Source organism: Schistocerca nitens, chromosome 8 (assembly GCF_023898315.1).
Source record: "Schistocerca nitens isolate TAMUIC-IGC-003100 chromosome 8, iqSchNite1.1, whole genome shotgun sequence".
In the NCBI taxonomy this organism is placed as follows: Eukaryota; Metazoa; Arthropoda; class Insecta; order Orthoptera; family Acrididae; genus Schistocerca; species Schistocerca nitens.
In genome coordinates, this window is record NC_064621.1 from 370,553,166 (window position 1) to 370,577,349 (window position 24,184).

At 44.2% G+C, this 24,184-nt stretch overlaps 1 long non-coding RNA gene across 1 annotated transcript; it reads right to left on the reverse strand.

Moving 5' to 3' along the window:
- Nucleotides 1-12,027: 12,027 nt before the first annotated feature.
- On the reverse strand, nt 12,028-24,182 carry LOC126198591 (uncharacterized). Its single transcript, XR_007540088.1, has 2 exons — nt 23,963-24,182; nt 12,028-12,921 (listed from the first exon to the last, which is right to left on the reverse strand). It is a non-coding gene; the product is annotated as an uncharacterized LOC126198591 (long non-coding RNA).
- Between the last annotated feature and the right edge of the window lie 2 nt (nt 24,183-24,184).

Genomic DNA, 24,184 nt, shown 5'->3' on the forward strand with positions numbered 1-24,184 from the left:
GTGGTAGCAGCGCGATCTACGGCGCCTTGCTACGGTTCGCGCGGCTCCCACCGTCTGAGGTTCAAGTCCACCCTCGGGCATGTGTTGTGTGTGTGTGTGTGTGTGAAAGAGTTATCAGCAAACATTTATGGCCACCACATTCGCCAGATCTAACAACGTGTTTTTTTTTTTTTGTTTTTTGTTTTTTTTTTTTTTTTCTCTTGTAAGAACACTTGAAGAGCAAGGTCTATGAAACAAATCCACGCACTGTACAGGAAATGAAAGAAAACATCGGACGTGAAGTTGCTGCCATCGATATCCAAATTTTACGCCGGGAGACTCTCAATATGCTTACACTTGCACAGCTATGTATTGATGTTGCAGGGGATCACTTTCGGCATCTTCTATAAAAGTATTTTTTGTTGTTAATAAATGGTAAGTCCATTTCAGGTCTTCGTTTCTGTAATTTCACTGCTTTTCCTTTATACTTACATGGCATACTTTTAGCTGCGCCACGCTGAAATTCTGCTTTCAAATCAAGGAAGAAGGGGAAGTGGGGCGGGCTTTCATTCCGACGTGAACTCGCAAAATGACAAGAGCGAAACAGAATGAGAAGATACAATATGCTTAATGAGATGATGCAGATGTTGTAGACGCTAGATTCGCAAATAGAGCCAGATTGGAGACAGAAAGAATAAACAACAAATAAAGTCAGTCGCAAAATCTTAGAAGAAGAATAGAAACAAAGGTGGGACGTGTGGTGAAGTATCTAGGAGTAGCTAATTTTGTAGAGGAGGGCTGTGGAGAGGCGCACAAGCTGTGAGTTGAGGTAGATGTTGCTATGACTGCGACAGAGTACTAAGGGATTATCTGAGGTAATGAGATTCCTACGCAGTAGACAGAATATAGGACAGTGCTAAACCCGTCTCGAGAATGAAAAAAGACGAAAAAGAAACAAGTTAATTTTTTGACAGATGTTGATTTTAAGCAGCACTCACTGGACAGTGGCGACCACACACGACGCAGTACACTTTTTCCCGGATTCGTCAAAGTGAGCCTAACAGCCTTACGCCTTTTCGTTGGCTTGTAACTTCATACCGATGTGTGGAAACTGCTGTTTCTACAGCTGCCGACCCAGTTCGCGCATCTGTCGTGTTTGCTTGGTTACGCAACTCTGAGGCCGGGGCTTCGGGCTGCTGGTTGTCGCGGCTCTTAAATCTGGTTTGTGGCGAGCGCCACGGTCGGCCCCACGCGACCGACTTACGGCACAGTGATTCCTGGTAATGTCAGCCAATTGCCTTTCTTCGTTACGTTGCCAGTCCCCTGTTCTTTTTTTTTTCTCTTTCTTTTTCTCTCTTTAGTCTCCCAGTTCATTTGTGAAGGAGATTTTCTTTGAAAATGTATCTGCCATATGGGACAGTACTGTAGTGTATAGTTAGTGGAACATACGTGTGTGCGAGGAGGGTGAGATGGGGTGGGGGGCGAGTTTGTCAGGTAAGATACTGTAAATTCTCAATAGCAAATAAAACTACATGGTACCAGAGACCTTTTCGTGCCTCAAGCATCTATGATGGACATATGCAGACTGAAGCGAGGAATAAAATTTTTTAGCAAGGCCAGGATTCGAAACCGGGTGCCTCGCTCACTTGGCAGATGCGCTAACTGCTACGTCACTCTTGCACCTGACAGCACCCCACACCATAAGGCCTTGAGTTGGCTTTGAATAACTGCGCTGTCTGTCCAAGCATGCATTCCACCTCAATCCTAATTTCTGTTCGCACCTGAGCCCACTTGGTACTCCCTCTAAACTCAAACAGCATTGCAGAGGCTCTCCATTTGTATTGGAATAGCACCTCATCAACATTGAATGTAATGGGGAATTCGCTTACAGTTACGGCTAATCTGTCTTCTGTACAGGGTGTAAGCGATGCTTACAACCCACCATAGCGGTGCAAGTGAAGCAGAGTCGAACAATTTGACATGAGATTCCAGTATTCTGTGAAGCCAAGGAACAATCCCAAACTGGCCTGTAAAAGACACCTGAGCTACGGCGCATGCGTGCCGCCGAAGATTTTGAGTATCCTCTCGCCCTTTTCCACCCCGCATTCTTGGCGCCTTCACAGATTGTAAAGATGGCATTTAAGCAAATTTTACTACACAATTTTCAAATTAACGATTAAATCGTTTTCTTTCTGTGGGCTTCTTACTATGAGACTGGTGAGTTTGTAGGCGTTAAGTTTAGATCGAATTTGAAACGTAATTCGTTTCTGCATAACGTGTTCAAATGCCTCTTCCTATCACTACCCTCACAGGAAAGGTCACCTTATTAATGTCAGCGGAAGTCAGTGGTATAAGAGAGCAAGAGGAAAATGAAAATCTCGCACTAGGCACATTCGCTGTAGCTTAGGTGGCAAATTTGAGTCTGTTTCCCTGCTTAGTAGTACACAAATGTATCAAATTATTCGACTCTCATCCCCACCCCCACCCCCCAGGGACTGATGACCTTGTTGTTTGGTCCCTTTATACCCCAAACCAACGAACCAATCCTTCCCCTACGCCACTGTGTTATGTTGAAGCAATTATTGTTTGCAGCCATTACATGTAGACTACAAAAGAAATTTTGTGTCTTGATGCATGTAGGTTCCACATCGCCTCTAAAGCATTCCATTCCATCCACAAGCACTGTGGGAGTAAAAACCATTGCATCCCATGGGCGTAAGGGTGAAAAGAGAGTGACGTACAAGCCTAACGCAAGAGCTTCTTAAGTAACGTCAATAAATTTTCTGCATCCATTACTCATTATTTGCATTATTAGTGTAGTTATTTGTAAGAAAATAATGTGGGGTAACATGCCCTTTCCGTAGATATTTGTAAGAAAATAGTGTGGGGTAACACGCCTTCACCACCCCTAAGTGGATGAGTAACTGTGATGTGTAAACATATTCGGTAACAATCAATGTTAGTGTCGAATATCCAGTTTTCGGGGTCGCTATACTCATTGATGACTGATGACTGTCACAATGAAGTTTCACTCTTGAGTTTGGAGACAGGTTGCATGAGGTTCACAGACAGTTATAATAACACTTAACCAATTTCTGTCAGACTTGCCACACATGTCACATGGCATCCACAGCACCACTACGGCCGAGGATAGGGGCGTGCATGCCGAGCGTGGGGCTGTGATGGATACATCCGAGAGATTGCTGCTCGTGTGGGACGAAGTATTTCAGCGGTGCAATGGGTGTGTGCCAAGTGGTTCAAGGGTTCACGGATGCCCGTAGAACACGACGAGATCGGCCAGGCAGCACCACCCAGACCCCCCCCCCCCCCACCGAACAAGAGAAGATCAACATCTCTTAAGAATGGAATTGCAGGACAGATCTGCGTGTTTCTCGGCTCTGGCGCAACAGTGGATCGGTGTAACACATCGTACACTTTCAGTGGTTGGTGACAGTCCTTCGCCATTTATTGGGAGGGGCATGGGTTACGTGCGTGTCGTCCACTTCTTCGCCTACCTTTGACGAATATGCAGAAACGTGCTAGACGGCAATGGTCTATGGAACAACGTCAGATAGTGTTTTCACATGAATCCAGATTTCGTTTGGTTGAAAATAATGGTCGCATTTTGGTCTTGTGCACAAAGGGAGAGCGGAATCACAATGACTGTTTTCGCACAAGGCAAACAGCGCCAACTCAAGGCCTTATGGTGTAGGGTGCTGTCAGGTGCAACCAAAAACCAAAGTTGGTGCGTGTCCAGGGCACTGTGGCCAGTGTGACCTGCGTAAATGAGATCCTACGACCTGTAGCCATGCGATTTCTGCTAAACATCCGAGACGCCATTTTTCAGCAAGAGAATGCACAACTACACGTTGCTGCAATAAACACATGCCTTCTTGGTGTCACAGAATGTCAACCTTTTGCCCTGGCCCGCCAGATTACTAGACTTGTCGCCCATCGAAAATGTGTAGGATATGGCGAAACGATGGGTGCAGACTGTGACCCAATGCCAACCACCAGAGATGAGCTATGGAACCATATGAATGCAGCATGGATGGCTATATCACAGGACGCCATTCTGGCCTTATATGCGGCGATGCCATCACGAAAGGAACAAATTATTAGGGCCCATATCGGACCCTGTACCTGCTAGACAATAGGACACATATGAAACTGAGGTGAAAGAAATGCTAAATATTTAAGTCTTGCATCACCTCGGTTCCGAGACCTTCGGAACCTGCGCAGGACATATACATTATTTGCGTCCTTTTTATTGCTCATGTAAACCACACATTGCATGTTGTACCACCAAACAGCGAGACCTTCAGAGGTCCATATTGCTTTACACACCGGTACCTCTAATACCCAGTAGCACGTCCTCTTGCATAGATGCTTGCCTGTATTCGTCGTGGCATACTACCCACAAGTTCATCAAGGCACTGTTGGTCCAGATTGTCCCACTCCTCAGCAGCGATTCGGTCTAGATCCCTCAGAGTAGTTGGTGGGTCACATCGATCATAAACAGCTGTTTTCAATCTATCCCAGGCATGTTCGATAGTGGAATGTATTATGGTAGTGACACACCAAAATCACAATAGTAATCCGTTGTAGTTGTTACATATTTTATTACAATCAAAAGCATTATAAAATGGGTTCAAATGGCTGTGAGCACTATGGGACTTAACATCTGAGGTCATCAGTCCCCTAAAACTTACAACTACTTAAACCTAACCAACCTAAGGACATCACACACATCCATGCCAGAGGCAGGATTCGAACATGCGGCCGTAGCGGTCTCGCGGTTCCAGACTGTAGCGCCTAGAACCGCTCGGCTACTCCGGCCGGCCATTATAAAATCACAATCACAATAATACACTAGACTGCCTTACAAGGCCATATCACTTGGACAAATAACAAATAAATTTCTTTAACCGGATAAGACCCATAAAACTTGAAATTTGAATATGAATAGGTAAATATACTCAGGTAAAGCTTTACTTAAATAGTACAAATGTCCATACAATTCCCATCAGAACTCTCTTTACTTCCAATCAGCTGAGGAACAGATTAAGGGTAAGAACACAGATCTTTTAAGGTTTGGCTAGCCAACTTTCCTAAACAAAACTGTATACAGATGACTAAAACAATTAAGAAGTTACTTTAATTTTGATCAAACCAATCTTAAAATTTACTTACCCAGTTGATTAATTAACAATGTTCTTAGAATGATAACAACTAGAATATTACCATATGACAATACCCCTAAAATGAGGTCGCTTCAATATTGCGTGTGAATTAGCGACAGACGCGAGCAGACAAAGGATTCAAATCAATACGAGGGATCCATGAGACAGGACATGTTATAGAAATGTACTCAACTTTGCACTGTAATTGAACTTCAGATGCTTTAATTCTCCACCGGAAAGATGAAATCACACAACAGTGACAACATAACCAAAGATGTAAAGGAGAGGGCAGGGCCTTAAATATCTCTCTGCCCCCGTGGTGCTCTGCTCCCAGTAAGTTCGCGTCGACCGCTGCCTATTATCTGTAACACAACACACATCAACGGCAGACCATATTCTGAGGCATAATCTACACAATCTTATCTAGAGAACAGATGATCAATACAACTGAATAGAAACAAAGTAGCCTCAGTGAGTTACCTGGTCAGTGCCAGCCCTTAAAATTTGATTAGTAAGTTCGCTAAAAATCATGTCTTAAAGTCAAGATGCAAGAATTATCTGGGCGCACATTTACACGCCAAACTACCAAATGAACTACATGATAGAATAGAGGACGTATCTCGGCGTGTCTTGAAACGCCAGAGCCGAACTGACTACTCGTTGAACTTCTAGCTACGTCTTTAACCACGCTTCTTGTCGGTTGGTCTGCCGTCAAGATAGTTAGTCACGACACCGAGGTAAGTGATTAACAACTAAAACAATTCCAAAGGAATTTTAGTATACTGGCATTGTAGTGGACTGTTAAGGCAGCCAGTCCACAGAGACGGGTAGCCGAAAGGGCACACGTACACACACGCCGACTGGCGCGAAGTCTGGAATAGGATTCGTAATGAATGTGATAAAGAAAATAACGTAGCTACTAGAACACTTAACTTTTATATCGTCCTTTGGTATACAGCATTCTTGATGATACAAGTGAGACTCTTTAGATTCATGAAGTAACTAATGGCGCCTTGCTAGGTCGCAGCCATGGACTTAGCTGAAGGCTATTCTAACTGACTCTCGGCAAATGAGAGAAACGCTTCGATCAGTGTAGTCGCTAGCAATGTCGTCGTACAACTGGGGCCAGTGCTAGTCCGTCTCTCGAGACCTGCTGTGTGGTGGCGCTCGGTCTGCGATCCTGACAGTGGCGACACGCGGGTCCGACATGTACTAATGGACCGCGGCCGATTTAAGCTACCACCTAGCAAGTGTGGTGTCTGGCGGTGACACCACAGGCATATTCAATTAAGCCGCACGCAACCCACCGAAGCAACTCGGCGACTCCAATTCAGTCGGCCGGCGTAGCTTATAACAGACTCGAAGGAGCTTGTCCTTCCGACCTCAAGGAAAACCAAGTCACCATGAGCGGTGGATCTGCCCTCAAGACTCAAGACGCCGTAGCCGCTGGCCCCGCTCCTTCGTTTTCCAGTTCGTCCTCTTGCAGTCCTGGCTACCTTCACAGTCCCACGTGACTCTCGCTCACCTCCCTCAGCAGAAGCACGCACTGTCGTTAAATCCTCGCCGCCAAATATGAGCATAAGACAAATCAGCACCGAAGTCGACTCAAAGATCAAAATAATGATCGATGGAAACTGGCGCCAAAAACGCACCATCTCAGATAGGGTTCATGTATGGAGAACATGCTGGCCACTCTAGTCGAGCGATGAAGTTATCCTAAGGAAGTCATTTATAAGATGTGCACGAGGGGGGCGCGAATTGTCTTCCTTGTGGACGAATGACTCGCTAATATGCTGCCGATATGGTTGTACTATAGGTCGGAGGATGTCATTCACGTATCGTACAGCCTTTCATGACCACCAGCGACGTACGTCTGCACGACATAATGTCACCCCAAAACAGAGGGGAACCTCCACCTTGCTGCACTCGCTGGAGAGGTGTCTAAGGCGTTCAGCCTAACCGGGTTGCCTCCAAACACGCATATGGGACACTGATCGGTGAAGAGAACGTGATGCCAATCCTGAGCGGTCCATTCGGCATGTTGTTGGGCCCATCTGTACCGCGCTGCATAGTGTCCCGTTTGCAAAGATGGACCTCGCCATTGACGTAGGGAGTGAAGTTGCGCACCATGCAGCCTATTGCGCACAGTTTGAGTAGTAACACGGCATCCTGTGGCTGATCGAAAAGCATTATTCAACATGGCGGCGTTACTGTCAGGGTTTCTCCGAGCCGTAATCCGTAGGTAGCAACACCTTTTTTTTCTTTTTTTTGAAAGCAAGTTTTTTTTTTTTCAGGATTCCGAAACACCATACTATTACCCACTCTTTCGGCTACAATAAATGCTTAGGGCGCATTCAACACACTTATCTCAGATCTTAACATTCACTATAGCTATCATCCTGAAAAGCCACTAAGTTTTGTCTAATCAGTATGTATGCGACAGCATGCGTACCTAATATGCGCTATGCATAAGAAAGGTACTTTATGGTTCCCGTACCTCAGCTTCTGTTAGTGGTAGAAGGTGGGGTCAAATGCTTTCGACAGCCCTTGGGCTAGGCATCATATGCATACCCAACAGAAGGATTGTCTATCACAATCCTACACTACTGGGTCAAAATATGAATATTACACTCTTCCTCCTGCATAGGAAAGTGGAGCAAATCAGTTCGTTCCTTTTGCATTTGATATGATCTACGGTGGGTTTGATGCAACCTATGGAGGCAGCATTAGTTCTTGGGTAGTTTCTCGGAAAACCCCTCAAGATGGGTTTTCGTTTGTTGTATCTTCGCCGTCAAGAGCGGACCAAAACCCAGCCGAGGATTTTATGCACAGCAAGCAGTTGAAATTCTTACAATACAGACCTAAGACCTCGCTCTCTAACTGCCTTGAAAATTTTCTTGATAGCTTCATCCATTTCCAGGATAGAGAGGTTGTAAATTACCCTACTTATACACGTAAAATTCGGTATGAGGCACAATCTATACAATAAATAAGATATAGAGGTTCAAATTTTCCCTTACCTGTATATTTAAAGTAAGCACTTAAAATCCAGTGTTAGGCGAAAACGTAGCTTATAAAGTGACGAAGCATGACGAAGTATGCTGTTAAGTGTATCCATTATCATCTGGGAACCTCATATCGTAGCACTGAAGCACATGCAAAATTTTTGTGCATGTAAAATCTGGTGTGAAGGATAAAATTAGTTTTGCGTTATTTCAGTTTCATGTAAGTGAACAGTCTAAATTTTACTGGCCAATAAATTTCTTTTCATATGAGTTACACGCTCTGCTGCACTAGGTTAAAGAAGGGAACCAGCGGAAAAATGCTCCTTTTGGAGTCTAAAAAAAGCGAATACGTTCTTGTTCATTTAAAAGACTCTGAGTGAAAAGTTTGGTGCCAACTGCCTCATTCTACCTTCCTCGCGACCTTTAAAAATTTTTGGAAAAACTCTGGCTTGTGAACACATTCACACTTTTTTACGCTGACAGAAGAAGACAGCGGCAGTGTCAAAGAGACAGAAAAGTGATAAACACTGGAAAATATTAGACAGTAGTTGTGTTGTAGGAAGAATGAAGGAGGCAATGGTAGTGTGAGAGAAAGAGAGAGACACAGTCGCAGTGGGGCTTGGTTGAATAGTGGTAGGAAAAGAATGAAGGAGTGTCAGGTGGGGAAATAAAGAGAAAGAAAAAGTGGAAGTGGGTGAGAACCAGTGATAACCAGTCAGGAAATATGACAATGAAAATGGGGAAGAGAGAGATATAACAGGGAGAAATGACAGCAGCGGTAGGAAGGTAGGAATGTGACATTAGCAGTAAGAGAGAGAGCAAGGGGGAGACAGTGATAGCGAGGGGGCACTGTACTAGTAGGACAGATGAAGTCAACAGTGGCTGTGACACAGGAGGAAATGTCAGAGACCCACAAAGAAGACAATGAGTAGGGCTGAATCAGTGAGTGAGTGAGGGTGACTGATAGTGGAGCAGTATAAGCAACTTACAGCAATGCACTAGTGGCTGGGAATGAGTTATAGTTAGGGCAGCTTGTAGGAGTTCAAGGTGAGTTCCATGCTAAAAAATAGTGTAAGTATGTTTGGATTCCAAAATTTTTGCGAAAATTTGTAAAGGTGGGAGGAAAAGAGAATGAGGCAGCTGGTACCCCACTCTTCAGTAAGAGTCTTTTCAATAAACAGGGGCATATTCCCATTTTTGGGCGCTGATAGGTGCATTTTCTTCTGCTAGTTTATTTCCTAATTTATTATGTGTTTGTATCTTTTCCTTTATGCAAATTTTTGTCAGAACATTGTATCCTCTATAATAACACAGCAACTGAATGCAGCATAAATACCCCTTATCTCGTCATACTTGTGTAGTTATTTAAGGAATATGTTCCTGTTTTTGCAAATTTATTTAAATGTTGATTCCAACAGATATTAAAAACTGTGGTAATTTAAAAGTGGTCAGTTCTATGTGTCTGCTGACATCATAATTGAAAAGAGTAATAAAAGATACTTTCATCAGGCAGACATAGATAACTGTTTAAACAATATTTGACATTATGTTTTCATTTACTACCGGCCGGAGTGGCCGTGCGGTTCTAGGCGCTACAGTCTGGTTCGAACCCTGCCTCGGGCATGGATGTATGTGATGTCCTTAGGTTAGTTAGGTTTAAGTAGTTATAAGTTCTAGGCGACTGATGACCTCGGAAGTTGAGTCCCATAGTGCTCAGAGCCATTTGAACCATTTTTTTTTTTCATTTACTGTGAACGATCTTGCACAAGAACACTAGCTTATTTATTTGTGAATAAACCTTACTTATAGTTATGGTGAATGTTTTGAATGTGACCAATGTTATAAAAGTTCTTCATTTATATATTGTTGTAATATGTTTGTTTAGTGCCGGAAGTGGTGAAGCTGAGTCAAATCCATGTCTGTAGAACGTAAGGACGATGTATTTTTGGTACAGATGGTGATCAGCCAATGGAGATGTAGACAGTGATGGAATACTGCTGGAGTCATGTGGAAGCAGAACCTTTCCAAGTGTGCAGCAATGGGAGGAACTCTACACACTTTTACAACAGTTTTGGAAGAAGGAGGACATACCTGAGGGAACGAGTATGGTTTGGTCACTTGGGTGAGTGATTTCAGACAGTGAATGTCTGTTACATTACTCTTACTTCTCCACTTGAATTCAAGAATTGAGAAGATACGGAGTATGAGTATCTACTTATTATCTGTTATGTGTTATTGTATCAATTGTCATGCTGAAGTCTGAATTATTCTGCACTGTAGAAAATTTCGTGTACTGTGATCACAGAGTGGACTTAGTTTTCGAAACTCTGGATGACTGTTTAGCTTGGGGATTCTGCTACCATTCTCATAATGCTCTCAACCCAACTTTGCTGCATTTAATATGGTTATTATTCTTTTTATATGTCCATCCTTTTGACAGGAGGTCTTTGGGATGATGGCCATTTATATTCTGAGAAAATAAAATGCCTACAGATGTCCTTTTATTTATTTTGCTGCAAACAGTTTCGGTGCTTCCATGGGCTATTTTCAGGCTGCAGTTGATGTCGAAGGGGTTGACAATCCCTCTATTTATTGCACCAGTGACCAGCATAACAGGTTACACAGACTATCTGAAAACTTTGGTGTCAGCACTCTAACTGTCAACTGCCAACTGTCTGTAACATATCTGCTTATCATAGGAGCACTTTCTGTTTATTTGGATATACCTTCTTGGAAAAATATAGTTCAGCAGAAGTCTTTGGCAACATCTACATCAATTTCAGAGCCTAGAGTAGAACTTTTTTCAATTAAATATTCATTTATCTCTTATTCAATGTTACTATTTATTTTATTAATTCACACTTTTATCTGATGCATAGACTCTTTGGCTGCAGCACCACAAATTCATTTTATTATTTCCCACATGTCAGCTGCAGGGCATGAAAGTGTAGCACAACCCTACAACAATACTGGGCTATTCCTTTTAAATGGAGCTGAGTATAGCCCAGTTAACTAAGGTACAAGCAACAAGAGGTAAAGCTGCAGTTGGTTTGCTCATGTGGAATACTGGTTAGAGAAGGTACTACCTAGGGTGTATCCATTAGGTAACATAGCAACTCACAGCAATAGTATTTTATGAATAGAGACCTGCATTATAAGAATTACATTTGGTGTCATTTCTACAGCATTCTGCAGAGACCTCTTCAAAGTATGTGATATCCAGACAGATTTGTGATGTATACATTCATTACTGTTACTAGTTGCTTTAAATATGATTCTGTCCTCAAATATGTGGGTATAATGCAGTGACTTTGCATTTTTAGAGGAAAGAGTGAGATAAATGTTTGTATTCATTTTCACCAGCCTGGTGGAATATGTTGAAAGTCCCATGGACAATGTTGATTTCAAGACTGAATTAAAGGTTTTTCCTTAAGTATTTTTGTGCCTATAATGCTAATACCAATATGGTTCCTATGAACAGGACATCACCAATTCCTTGAATCATATTTTTCATATTTAAGACTGTCTTTGGAGTCTAATGACATTGTCAAACATGTGAAAGGATCTAAGGTTTCTTCCTACTAGTCTTTTAAAGATCACACACTCTCAGTAATATACTGGATCATTGTGAAGTTGTTAGAACTGGTCAGTCATCATATTACGTATTAATGGTTCAATGCAAAACACTAGTCATCTTTTTTGTCCTTTTAGAACTATTGTTGTTACTAAATAGTTTTGTTCCATTTTGTCTCCTTTATGTTATCAGCAGTGCAGTTTGTTCATAAGTAATTCTTTTTCTACAAAAAAACAAAAATTCTCGTTTTCAAATTTATGAGACCTGGTGAATGAATGTTAAATAATTCAATAATATTGTAAAAAAGTTTTATTGAAGAGAGCATGTAGAAAACAGTTCACTTATGTTTTCTTTCTCAGGCATTACATGTCCATAAGAAATTAACTGTAAGTTATAGGATTTTATGACAGTGTTCAGTACCATATATTTAACAATGACACTAAGGAAATCAGAAGATTACAGTCCCTATTAATAAGATAACACAGGAAAAATATGCAGAAGAATTTTGCTAGGAGTCCAGAAAGTGAATGTTACTCTCTGTAAACAGGAAAATTGCGAATAACATTCATCCTGCAATGTAATTTGTGAGGTTTTGGAACAGTGACCATGCTTCTAGTTCTCATTCGAGAGGTAATACAAAACAATTAATAAACAGTGTCAATCTCATTAGATATACAATTTATACAACAAACACCTCTCACAAACGTAAAGTCTGCTAAGCTCACACATTGCATTACCAGTTATCTACAATCGACATCAGTTGAACAATTTTCCTTGAAAGAACACTTGCACATTGCGGCTCAGCACTGATAACTTTGTTCTATATTTTGGCAGTCCATGCTAATCCATCATAAGCAAAGCATTCAAGTCGCTCACGTACCAGTCACTTTACAAAGGTGTATTTTGTCTTTTTTCTGTCTGACAAGGTTACACACAACACAATCACTAAAACGAAGCCTATGGTAATATGTACAGGAGGAATCCTTCCATTCTATCGGCGTCCACTGTTGAGAAAACGCTCGAAGTAGTTGACTAGACGTGGTTCCAGACACTCCTCAGTAGTTCAGCTGAATTCCAGCTGACAGCCCTCACCAGAGTTGAGGTCAGAGGAGTCAAGCTTGCACTTCGAGTGGCCTCTTCGATTCGTGAAGCGTCTCTTGTAGTATGTGCTGCCGTGAATCTGGGGACAGATTGGAAGAAAAGATAAATTACTCTCTCAGGAGGTACATCAGAGCAGGCATGCATCGCTATTCATTTACGAGTCTACGACAAGATTAAAGGTAAAGTCCACAATTATGAAATTAACTACTTGTTTCCATTTTGTCACAAATCTGCAATGATTAAAGGTTGCATACGATAAAATTCGCAACTGAATATAGGAGTATACTACTAGACGGATACTCTCAATAGAAAAAAACAATAATAATTATGCTTATAACGCCGATTCATTGAGCCGTTTTCCGTTTTGTAGCTAGTTCTGACAAGGTGTACGTCTAGTGGCTGAGTATAATTTATAACGTTTGAGTGAGACCAGGAATATTGACCTATATGAGTAAATAACCTCCCAAAATACTGCAGTTGCTTGGGTGCGAAGATAACGACAAACTAGTGCGATTTTTCACGAGAAGCATGAAGCAACTTGACACAGGCAGACGTTGGAGAACTTGCAGAGTATGATAGTTCTGGTCATCACTCCTTACACTCAACGTGTAAAATGCTCTGTTTGTAGCTGCGACCACGAAAATGCAGTACTGATGTTCAAGATGCTAAAAAAAGCATCAGTTACATGATTTGCAAATACTTTGTAAAATCTTATCACATTTGACCACGCAATCTACACAAGACACAGACGGAAGGGGTACACACATTCATCCTTTTGAGAGTGGTGATCCCATAGTAATAACAGTCGATATTCAGGTTATCTGTGTGATCGGAGAAGTGCCACACTATTTCTCGGACGGCATTGGCTGGATAAAGGGATGGAAAGGTACAATGAATGTGTCACTCTGCGGCTGGGTGAGAGCTGTTTTAAAAACTCCTCGTAGAATAAAATTGTGTCCCACCTGGAAGCTGGAGCCTTATCTTCAGCAGGCAATGCAGTTACCTACTCAGCTGTTCTGGCATATTTCACAACTCATTTTCGATGATTCTCTTATGCCAGTCCCCCCTTAATTACACTCCAAAACTTCGCAGGCGCTCTCCTGCATACCTTGGAAGACTAGCACTCCTGGAAAAATAGACTACAAGGTAGTTATCCTGTGGTGGAAAATAGTGCCACGTGTCTGTGTCAGCTTGAAGCGTAGTGTAGCATCGAATCAAAGTTACGTAGCCTGCCGCAACAACGTGTAACTTACTTTTTGAAGTCCCCTCGTATTTGACGTAACACGATGTACTGTTTCTTTAAATTTTTGATCTTATGGTGCAATCTTCCGAAACACGTTATCCATTTGAAGGAATAAAGTGCGATATAGACAGATAACTTCTGTGAAAATATAGAGTGTGTCTGCCGTAGCAGTTTACGACAAGTCGCCCTAACCATAAAAGCTGTTACTGGAAAAGCTCTTTAAATTGACTACTGAAATATGGAAGACTGGATTCTAGTAGTCTACTTCTTCTTAGCTCACGCAGTCTCGAAAACTCTCTCGGTAGTATGACTAGGAGTAGCGTTGGTACCGTACTAATGCATGACTTTTTTTTTTCAAATAAAGTTGTAAAAAGTACTTGCTCAGAGTTCGCGCATCACTTTCGCGGTAAGGGTCCAATGCCTACGTCTGGCTAGAGACAAATTGATGCGATTCTTAGCAGAGGGCATCGTTCGATAAAAAGATACAAGTGATTCCTGTCACCCATCTCATTCCGAGTGCTCTCAAACATTCGTAAATCAGAACATTTTGTGACCTGGGAATATATTCGTTAGATTTTTTTTTCGCTTCTCTCAAAGCACAGAGCTCTAAGTTTAATAAACCACTCAAAAGATAAACTATTTCACCACTCTCAAGACTTAGCCATTCTTTTACCCACAAATCACAATCTCAGTACTCTGCTAACCACACATTCTCAGTACCTTAACCACAGAAAATACGTTCTCAGTCCAGTTCACTAGAGCGCTCTTTGTCTTCAGTCTTGAACGGGAAAGTGTCGTTTCGTGTATAGTGTTCTGTTTCTTAACATGCTTCGGAGGGCCATTTAAGGTAGACCACGAGCGCATTGTCACTTTACGTCAAGAACTAGAGAATACATCAGCACTGTCATTAGACCAACCAGACGGTCTTACGAGACACACGACACTGAAGCTCTGCTTCTCAGAGGTCGCCCGCGGTCAGCAACACCAGCTGACGACCCTTTACTATAAGCAAAGGCTCAAAAGTGGCACGAAGAGAACGCAACTCAACCACGGGCTAGCTTTTGGAGACAATGGTAATGTTCGTCAACCCAGACAGCATGCAATCGTCTTCACCTACATCTACGCTGCAATTAACGCTTAAGTACCTGACATAGGGTTCATAGAACCAGAACCAAATTCACACTGTGTCACTACCACACTTACGAGAAACGTGTGTGAAAAAAGAGCACTTCAGTCTTCCCGACTGAGCTCTGTTTTCTCTTAACTACACTGATCAGTTCTCCCTACGAAGATGGGCGTGTACAGAATATTTTCGCATTCGATGGAAAAAGTTGATGATTGAAATTTCGTAGATCTCGCTGCAACGGAAAACGCCTTTGCTCTAATGACTGCCTCCGCAACTCGCGTATTACACTACTCGCCATTAAAATTGCTACACCAAGAAGAAATGCAGATGATAAACGGGTATTCATTGGACAAATATATTATACTAGAACTGACATGTGATTACATTTTCACGTAATTTGGGTGCATAGATCCTGAGAAATCAGTACCCAGAACAGCCACCTCTGGCCATAATAACGGCCTTCATACGCCTGGGTTTTGAGTCAAACAAGCTTGGATGGGGTGTACAGGTACAGCTGCCATGCAGCTTCATCACGATACCACAGTTAATCAAGAGTAGTGACTGGCGGATTGTGACGAGCCAGTTGCTCGGCCACCATTGACCAGACGTTTTCAATTGGTGAGAGATCTGGAGAATGTGCTGGCCAGTGCAGCAGTCGAACAGTTACTGTATCCAGAAAGGCCCGTACAGGACCTGCAACATGCGGTCGTGCATTATCCTGCTGAAATGTAGGGAATCGCAGGGATCGAAAGAAGGATAGAGCCACGGGTCGTAATACATCTGAAATGTAACGTCCACTGTTCAAAATGCTGTAAAAACGAACAAGAGGTGATCGAGACGTGTAACCAATGGCACCCCATACCACCAAGCCGGGTGGCGATGACGAACACACGCTTCCAATGTGCGTTCACCGCGATGTCGGCAAACAAGGATGCGACCACCATGATGCTGTAAACAGAACCTGGATTCATCCGAAAAAATGCCTTTTTGCCATTCGTGCATCCGGGTTCGTCGTTGAGTACACCATCGCAGGCGCTCCTGTGTGTGATGCAGCGTCAAGGGTAACCGCAGCCATGATCTCCGACCTGATAGTCCATGCTGCTGCAAACGTCGTCTAACTGTTCGTGCAGATGGTTGTTGTCTTGCAAACGTCCCCATATGTTGACTCAGGAATCGATAGGGTGGCTGCACGATCCGTTACAGCCATGTGGATAAGATGCCTGTCATCTCGAATGCTAGTGATACAAGGCAGTTGGGATCCAGCACGGCGTTTCGTATTACCCTCCTGAATCCACCGATTCCATATTCTGCTAACAGCCATTGGACCTCGACCAACGCGAGCAGCAATGTCGCGATACGATACCCCGCAATCGCGATGGACTACAATCCGACTTTTATCAAAGTCGGAAACGTGATGGTACGCATTTCTCGTCCTTACACGAGGCATCACAACAACGTTTCACCAGGCAACGCTGGTCAACTACTGTTTGTGTATGAGAAATCGTTTGGAAACTTTCCTCATGTCAGCACGTTGTACGTGTCACCACCGGCGCCAACCTTGTGTGAATGCTCTGTAAAGCTAATCATTTGCATATCACAGCATCTTGTTCCTGTCGGTTAAATTTCACGTCTGTAGCACGTCATCTTCGTGGTGTAGCAATTTTAATGGCCAGCAGTGTATATCCTATACACTCTCTCCCCTGTTTCGTAACAGTTCAATACCACCTGCCCTTCTTTGACTCTACTGATGTCTTCCGAAAATCCTGTCTGGTAAGGATCCCGTACCACACGGACACGCGTAGCTTAGGCAGTGTCTTTGGTGGATTCGTTGCATCGTCTAAGTGTGCTAAATATAAAACGCATTCCTTGTTTCGCCTTCCCCATAACTTTTTCTCTGTGATCGTTCCAGTTTACGTTCTACGTAATTCTACACAGGATATTTAGCTGAATCGGCGGCTTATCATGTAACCGAAAGCCAATGCATTACGTTTAGTACTCATGCGGATGACCACACAGTTTTCAGTTTTTGAAATCGATTGACACTTTTCGCAGGATCGATTGACACTTTTCGCAGGATACAGGTATCTTTTTCGGTTCACTTGCCACGTCAAATAGAGATAAAATTCCAATCTTTCGATGAGATCCAGCGTCACCTTTATCAGGGACTAAACCTGACTGTCGCGAGTTGGCAAGATTCCCAGTCTTATACCCCCTCCCCCCAGAACGGCATCTGATTTGCTGAATAGCGCGTACAGAGGTTGGGCGCTCTATGTCCGTAGACTTCCTTTGCTTGCACTCTCTATCTAACGTTGCTTGCATCACTATCCATCGCATCAGGCGGTGAACTGAGGGAATTATTCCTCTGTGTTTTATCCTTGTCAAGTGCACGCTTCCAGGCCTTGCGAAGGCCATAGCCTCTATTGAAGTTGTTTTCAAAAAGTCTGTTTTCAAAAAGTCTGTTTTCAACAGCTTCTTTGATCACGGAGTCCCATTAGTTCGAAGGGTGATCCAGTATTCTAGTTTCTTTAAACAAGATCTTGTGTTTGCTTAATAGCCTGTGCTCTGTCATCACTGATTTATCCAAATGCTTGTACGTAAGATGATTATGATGGTTGATACAACGATCAGCAACCGTTCGTATAGATTGGCCCACTTGAATCTTGTTATCCCCACAGGGAATGTTACAAATTCCCGGCGCTGTTAACCCGAGGCTACCTTTAACTGGTCGCCACATTTTTTAAATTTTTCTGGGAGGCAGGAAGAGTGGTCTGATTCCTTGCCTGTTCAGGACTTCACCTATCTTGCTAGATGTTGCACTGCAGAATAGAAGCCGCGCCATGTGTCGGTCCTCATGCTTCTGAGCACCGTCGTGCATAATCTTGGAACCGAGGTGTGTACGAAACAATTCTTGCTCTGTTACTGAGGTGTTCAGAGTAGCTCTTTTCTGAGGTGGATGGTGAAAGCTTCAGATACAGATCCGTATCAGTCGGTTTTCTGTACACGGAATTGTCGAGTCGTCCGTCTGATACCCATGACTGTTCAATCAGTTCAAATGGTTCTAATGGCTCTGAACACTACTTAAACCTAACTAACCTAAGGACATCACACAAATCCATGCCCGAGGCAGGATTCGAACCTGCGACCGTAGCAGTCGCGCGGTGCCGGACTGAAGGGCCTAGAACCGCTCGGCCGCCGCGGCCGGCTTCAATCAGTCATTTAACACTTCCAAGTGCATGGAAGAGTGCACTTGACAAGCAAAAACAAAAAAAGTAACAACGCTTGATACAGAGCGCGAGCGAAGTCTATGTACACTAGTGGCCATTAAAATTGCTACACTACGAAGATGACGTGCTACAGACGCGAAATTTAAACGACAGGAACAAGATGCTGTGATATGCAAATGACTAGCTTTTCAGAGCATTCACACAAGGTTGGCGCCGGTGGCGACACCTACTACTTGCTGACATGAGGAAAGCTTCCCACCGATTTCTCATACACAAACAGCAGTTGACCGGCGTTGCCTGGTGAAACGTTGTTGTGATGCCTCGTGTAAGGTGGAGAAATGCGTACAATCACGTTTCCGACTTTGATAAAGGTCGGATTGTAGGCTATCGCGATTGCGGTTTATCGTATCGCGACATTGCTGCTCGCGTTGGTCGAGATCCAATGACTGTTGGTAGAATATGGAATCTGTGGGTTCAGGAGGGTAACACGGAATGCCGTGCTGGATCCCAACGGCCGCGCAACACTAGCAGTCGAGATAACAGGCATCTTATCCGCATGGGTGTAATGGATCGTGCAGCCGCGCCTCGATCCCTGAGTCAACGGATGGGGACGTTTCCAAGACGACAACCATATGCACGAACAGTTCGATGACATTCGCAGCAGCATGGACTATCAGCTCGGAGACCATGACTGCGGTTACCCTTGAAGCTGAATCACAGACAGGAACGCCTGCAATGGTGTACTCAACGACGAACCTGGGTACACGAATGGCGAAACGTCATTTTTTCGGATGACTAGAGGTTCTGTTTACAGCATCATGACGACATCGCGGTGAACGCACATTGGAAGTGTGTATTCGTCGTCGCCAGACTGGCGTATGACCCGCCGTTATGGTACAGGGTGTCCTCGGTTACACGTCTCGGTCACCTCTTGTTCTCACTGTCGGCACTTTGAACAGTGGAAGTTACATTTCAGATGTATTATGACCCGTGGCTCAGCCCTTGATTCGATTCTTGTGAAAACCAACATTTCAGCAAGATAATGCACGACCGCATGTTGCAGGTCCTGTACGGGCCTTTCTGGATACAGAAAATGTTCGACTGCTGCCCTGTCCAGCACATTCTCCAGATCTCTCACCAATTGAGAACGTCTGGTCAATGGTGGCCGAGCAACTGGCTCGCCACAATACGCCAGTCAGTGCTCTTAATGAACTGTGGTATCGTGTTGAAGCTGCATGGGCAGCTGTACCTGTACACGCCATCCAAGCTCTGTTTGACTCAAAGCCCAGGCGTATGAAGGCCGTTATTACGGCCAGAGGTGGTTGTTCTGGGTACTGATTTCTCAGGATCTATTCACCCAAATTGCGTGAAAATGTAATCACATGTCAGTTCTAGTATAATATATTTGTCCAATGAATACCCGTTTATCATCTGCATTTCTTCTTGGTGTAGCAATTTCAATGGCCACTGGTGTACGTAGAGCGTGCCACCTCTGTACGCGCCTTACTAACGTAAGCCAGTCGATCGGATGCTGTTCTTAAGATATAAAAGTGGGAACCTTGCCAGCTCACGAAAGTCAGTTTTAGTCCCTGACGAACGTGATGCTGAATATAATCGAAACCTTGGAATTTTATCCGAGTTTGACGCGGCAAGTGAACCGACAAATTTTTACGCAAGGACGCTGGTGTGAAGAACTTCGTAGCCGCAGAGATATCTTGTCTACATCATTTGCAATTGCCTCCAAACAATCTAAGATGACTGTTCAAATTGATCCTCATTTACATACGTTAAGAACAGCAGAGGGCCTTAACACTTCTTTGGGGAACGTCACGTATCACTTCTGTTTAACTCAATGATCCTTGTACTACTTCATAACAATAAAGAGTGATTCGCTAGGAGCTAGATCCTTTGAATCCGAGTCATGTGAATAGATCATTTTGTTGAAGGTAATACGTAATTTTCGAAACGGTAGAGGTCTATGTGATTGAAAATCCTACTGCAAACCGACGACAGTGACATTGACCCCTAATTCAGACAATTATTCCTATTTCCCTTCTTGTGTACTCGCGTGACTTGTACAATATGCAGTCTGTAGGTAAGGATCTTCCGTCGCGTGAGCGTTTGTATATGATGGCAAAGTATGGGGTTATTATATAGGCGTAATCTGAAAGGAACCTAATCCAGGCAGGCAGTGTGGCATCTTGGGGTTCATTAAGGTTAGCTGTTAAGAGCGAAGAAGGGGTGCAAGTGATAGGAACAGGTAATTGTGGAGTCGGGATTTCTTCATCAGGGAGTGCAGGATTTTTCTGAAGCATAACGATGGCTGTACAACAGGCTGGAGTCGGCTATGTGGCAATGAAGGTCTCAGGGCTACACTGCCGCGAGTGCAGCCAGGAGATGGGTTAGTGACATACTGGGCGGCTTGTACCGTGTACAGATGTCGGACGCCTGTCGTGGCTATCGAGGATAAATGAGGACTGTGCAGTATCAGGATGGAATCTACCAGCCCTGCAGTCAACATTTCTGTGATGCACTTTCTCTTCCGAGAGCACATCACAGCCACCTCTTGAGTGCTTTCCTGCAGGGGGCAGGAATCAGCAGAGAGGAATCGCTTGGAGTACGTGCTGACATGAAACCGACTGTGTGATACCATTAGAAACTAGAGGTTTGTCGTCATACTGTATTTCAGGCTGTTCCAGTTCGCCTGCCCCTAGGTGGGTAGCCAGGCATTCACAGGTAGTAGTTGCGCTGGGACGGGTAAACAGCTGAATCTGCCAGGTCGTAGCACACGTGACAGTTCTGGCTGAACAAACGCGGGCAGAGTTGACCAAGAGAATGCGTGGAACAGAGAATGCGTGGAACAGAGCCACCTGGCGGGTAGCCTGTACTGAAATCGAGAGGCCACATACGCAGAATGCGTGGAGCAGAGTCACCTGGTGCGTTGCCTATACTTTAGTCGAGATACCGTAAGAACATCTTTGACAGTTGCCGTGGGCTGGGCATGGCAGCTTCGAGCGCGTGTTTCAGCCAATCACGTAACTGGAGCTTGTCTCTGTGTGAATGTTTCATTGTCGCCAGAGTTCTGTAGAAGGTCGTTGTATTCTCCTTCAGCCGTTCGATTTACGCATTTGAAAGCTGACAAGAGAGTTGCCCGCCATTAGGGACCTTGTTACGCCCTCTCGACTATAGCGAGAGCTGAGGGGCAGCCGGCAGTGAACACGCCCCCTCGGGCAGTGTTAGTACAGACTGCTCTAAGTGGCCTCAGAAAGAGTCGCCGTCGAAGAGTGGGATAGAGCTGACCAGCAGCGTCTCGGCTGCAATGTGGACAACATGCCAAGGAGTAGCTGACTATGTTACGAGGAGCTTTCAATAAGTAGTACAACACTTTTTTTCTGAAAGCACGTTGATTTTATTCAGGATTACAATACACCATATTATTTCCCTCTCTTTTCGCTACAAAACACTATTTTTCAGCATAATCTCCGACGAGTGCGACGGTCTTACCCCACCGTACTGGGAGGACCTATATGACCGCAATGGTAGTACTCTACTGGTCGACGTTGGAACTAACGTCTTGCTCCATCAATAACCTCCCCATCATCCACATTCTGCTTCCCGTGGAGGTCATCAGTCCCCTAGAACTTAGAAATACATAAACCTAAATAACCTAAGGACATCATACACATCCGTGCCCGAGGCAGGATTCGAACCTGTGAATGGGCCAAACAGATGAAAGTCGGAATGTGCTGTGGGGTGGAGGAGGAATAACAGACCAGTAAGTTTCGTTAAGTACCCTTGCGTTCGCAGACTAGGGTCCGGCCGAGTGTTGTCATGGAGAAGGACAAGTTCGTTAGCATTTTTGTGGCGACAAACATGCTGATGTCGGTTCTTCAGTTTCCTGAGGACAGCGCAATACAATTCAGAGTTGATCGTTGCGCCATGAGGAAGGACATCAAACAAAATAGCCCCTCCAGAGTCTCGTAAGACCGCTATTATGAGTTTACTAGCTGAAGGTGTGGCTTTGGACTTTTTGTTTGGAGGACAGGTGGTGTGGCGCCACTCCATGGATTTGTTTCCGGTGGGAAGTGATGAACTCATGTGAAATCGCCAGTGACGATGTTCGATAAAAAGTTGTCACCGTCAGCCTCTTAACGCGCAAGCACTTCCGGACAGATCGTCCATAGTTGCTATCTATGATCTTCTGTCAGGTGGCGTGGAATCCAGCGGGCACACACATCTTTCTCTACCCCAGCTGGTGGACGAGTATGTCAGCCTTGCCACTGAGACACCCAGCTGAGCAGCGAGGTGTCTGTGATCCGACGATCTCTTTGAATGAGAGTGCCTCCACGTCGCAACATAACAGGAATCACATCTGCCGGCACGCGGGTGATCGCACCGATTGGCGGTACCTTGTTGTGATGTTGACAGACGTCTGGCCCAACGACTCATCGTGCGTTTGTTCCCTGCCAGGTCTCTGCACATATTCTGCAAGCGCCTATGAATATCTCTGATGCTCTGGTTTTCCACCAAAAGAAACCTAGCGATAGCTCAAAAATGTTCAAATGTGTGTGAAATCTTATGGGACTTAACTGCTAAGGTCATCAGTCCCTAAGCTTACACACGACTTAACCTGAATTATCCTAAGGACAAACACACACACACATGCCCGAGGGAGGACTCGAACCTCCGCCGGGATCAGCCGCACAGTCCATGACTGCAGCGCCTTAGACCGCTCGTAGTGACAGCTGGCTGCTTGGAAAGCACCTCAGCTACAGACGCTATTTTGGCCACCACCAATAGGAACACGAAACTACAAGGACTGAAGCGGGAATATTCCACGATGTCAACAGCAAAGTCTGCATTTTTCCAACAAAACTGGCAGAAAAAAAATGTGTCGCGTTACTGATTGAATCCCCCTCAAACGATTCATGGCAATGAGTATCACAGTATTTAATGTTACCCCACAGATCTCAGAGATGACCACTTGCACAAAGACTGCTCTATTTTTGTTATTTCTTAGTTTTTATGTCACAGTAAAGCTATTTTTTCAGTTTTATAACGCTTAAGCTTTCATTCCCATTTCCCACCGACGGGGACGACCATCAAACATATGGATAAATACACAAGTGAGGAAAATCATTTTTGATCACTTGGAGAACGTCATGTTTCAGAATCCACGAAGAGGTAGAGATTAAATCTTTATTAATTACTTTATTAATACCTTCAGGAAACATACAATTATTTATATTACAACTTTCTTACTACTATTGACATTACAATGCAGTGACATAAAATGGCTTTTATTTCATGCGACGCACAACATAGGCTGTTCTAAATAACTCGATGGTATCTGAAGATGACCAGATGATTGAAACGAGGAGTTAGTAAAGAATTATTTTATCAGACGCTATTGATGTTTCTGAAATATGACCTTTTCTTCCTAAAACTTAGGAGCTATACGGCATCAGTTGCACATAGAGGTTTTGGAGAATTTAGTAACGGTAGAAGCAGTGGATTTGTGGGTTACCTGGCAGGTCGGTGGTGTGCACGCCGGCCTCCTCGTGGCCAATGAGACTCCACTTGTCGTCGCCGTGGGCGGGCGTCCGCCTGCAGGCGCGGGAGGCGCAGTCGGCCAGCAGGTAGAGCGCGGGCGTGGCGAGCGCCAGCAGCGTCAGCGCCACCAGAGCGTACAGCGAGGCCCAGGGCAGCGCCGGCCACTGGCCGCGGGCCGGCTGGGGCGGCGGGGGTG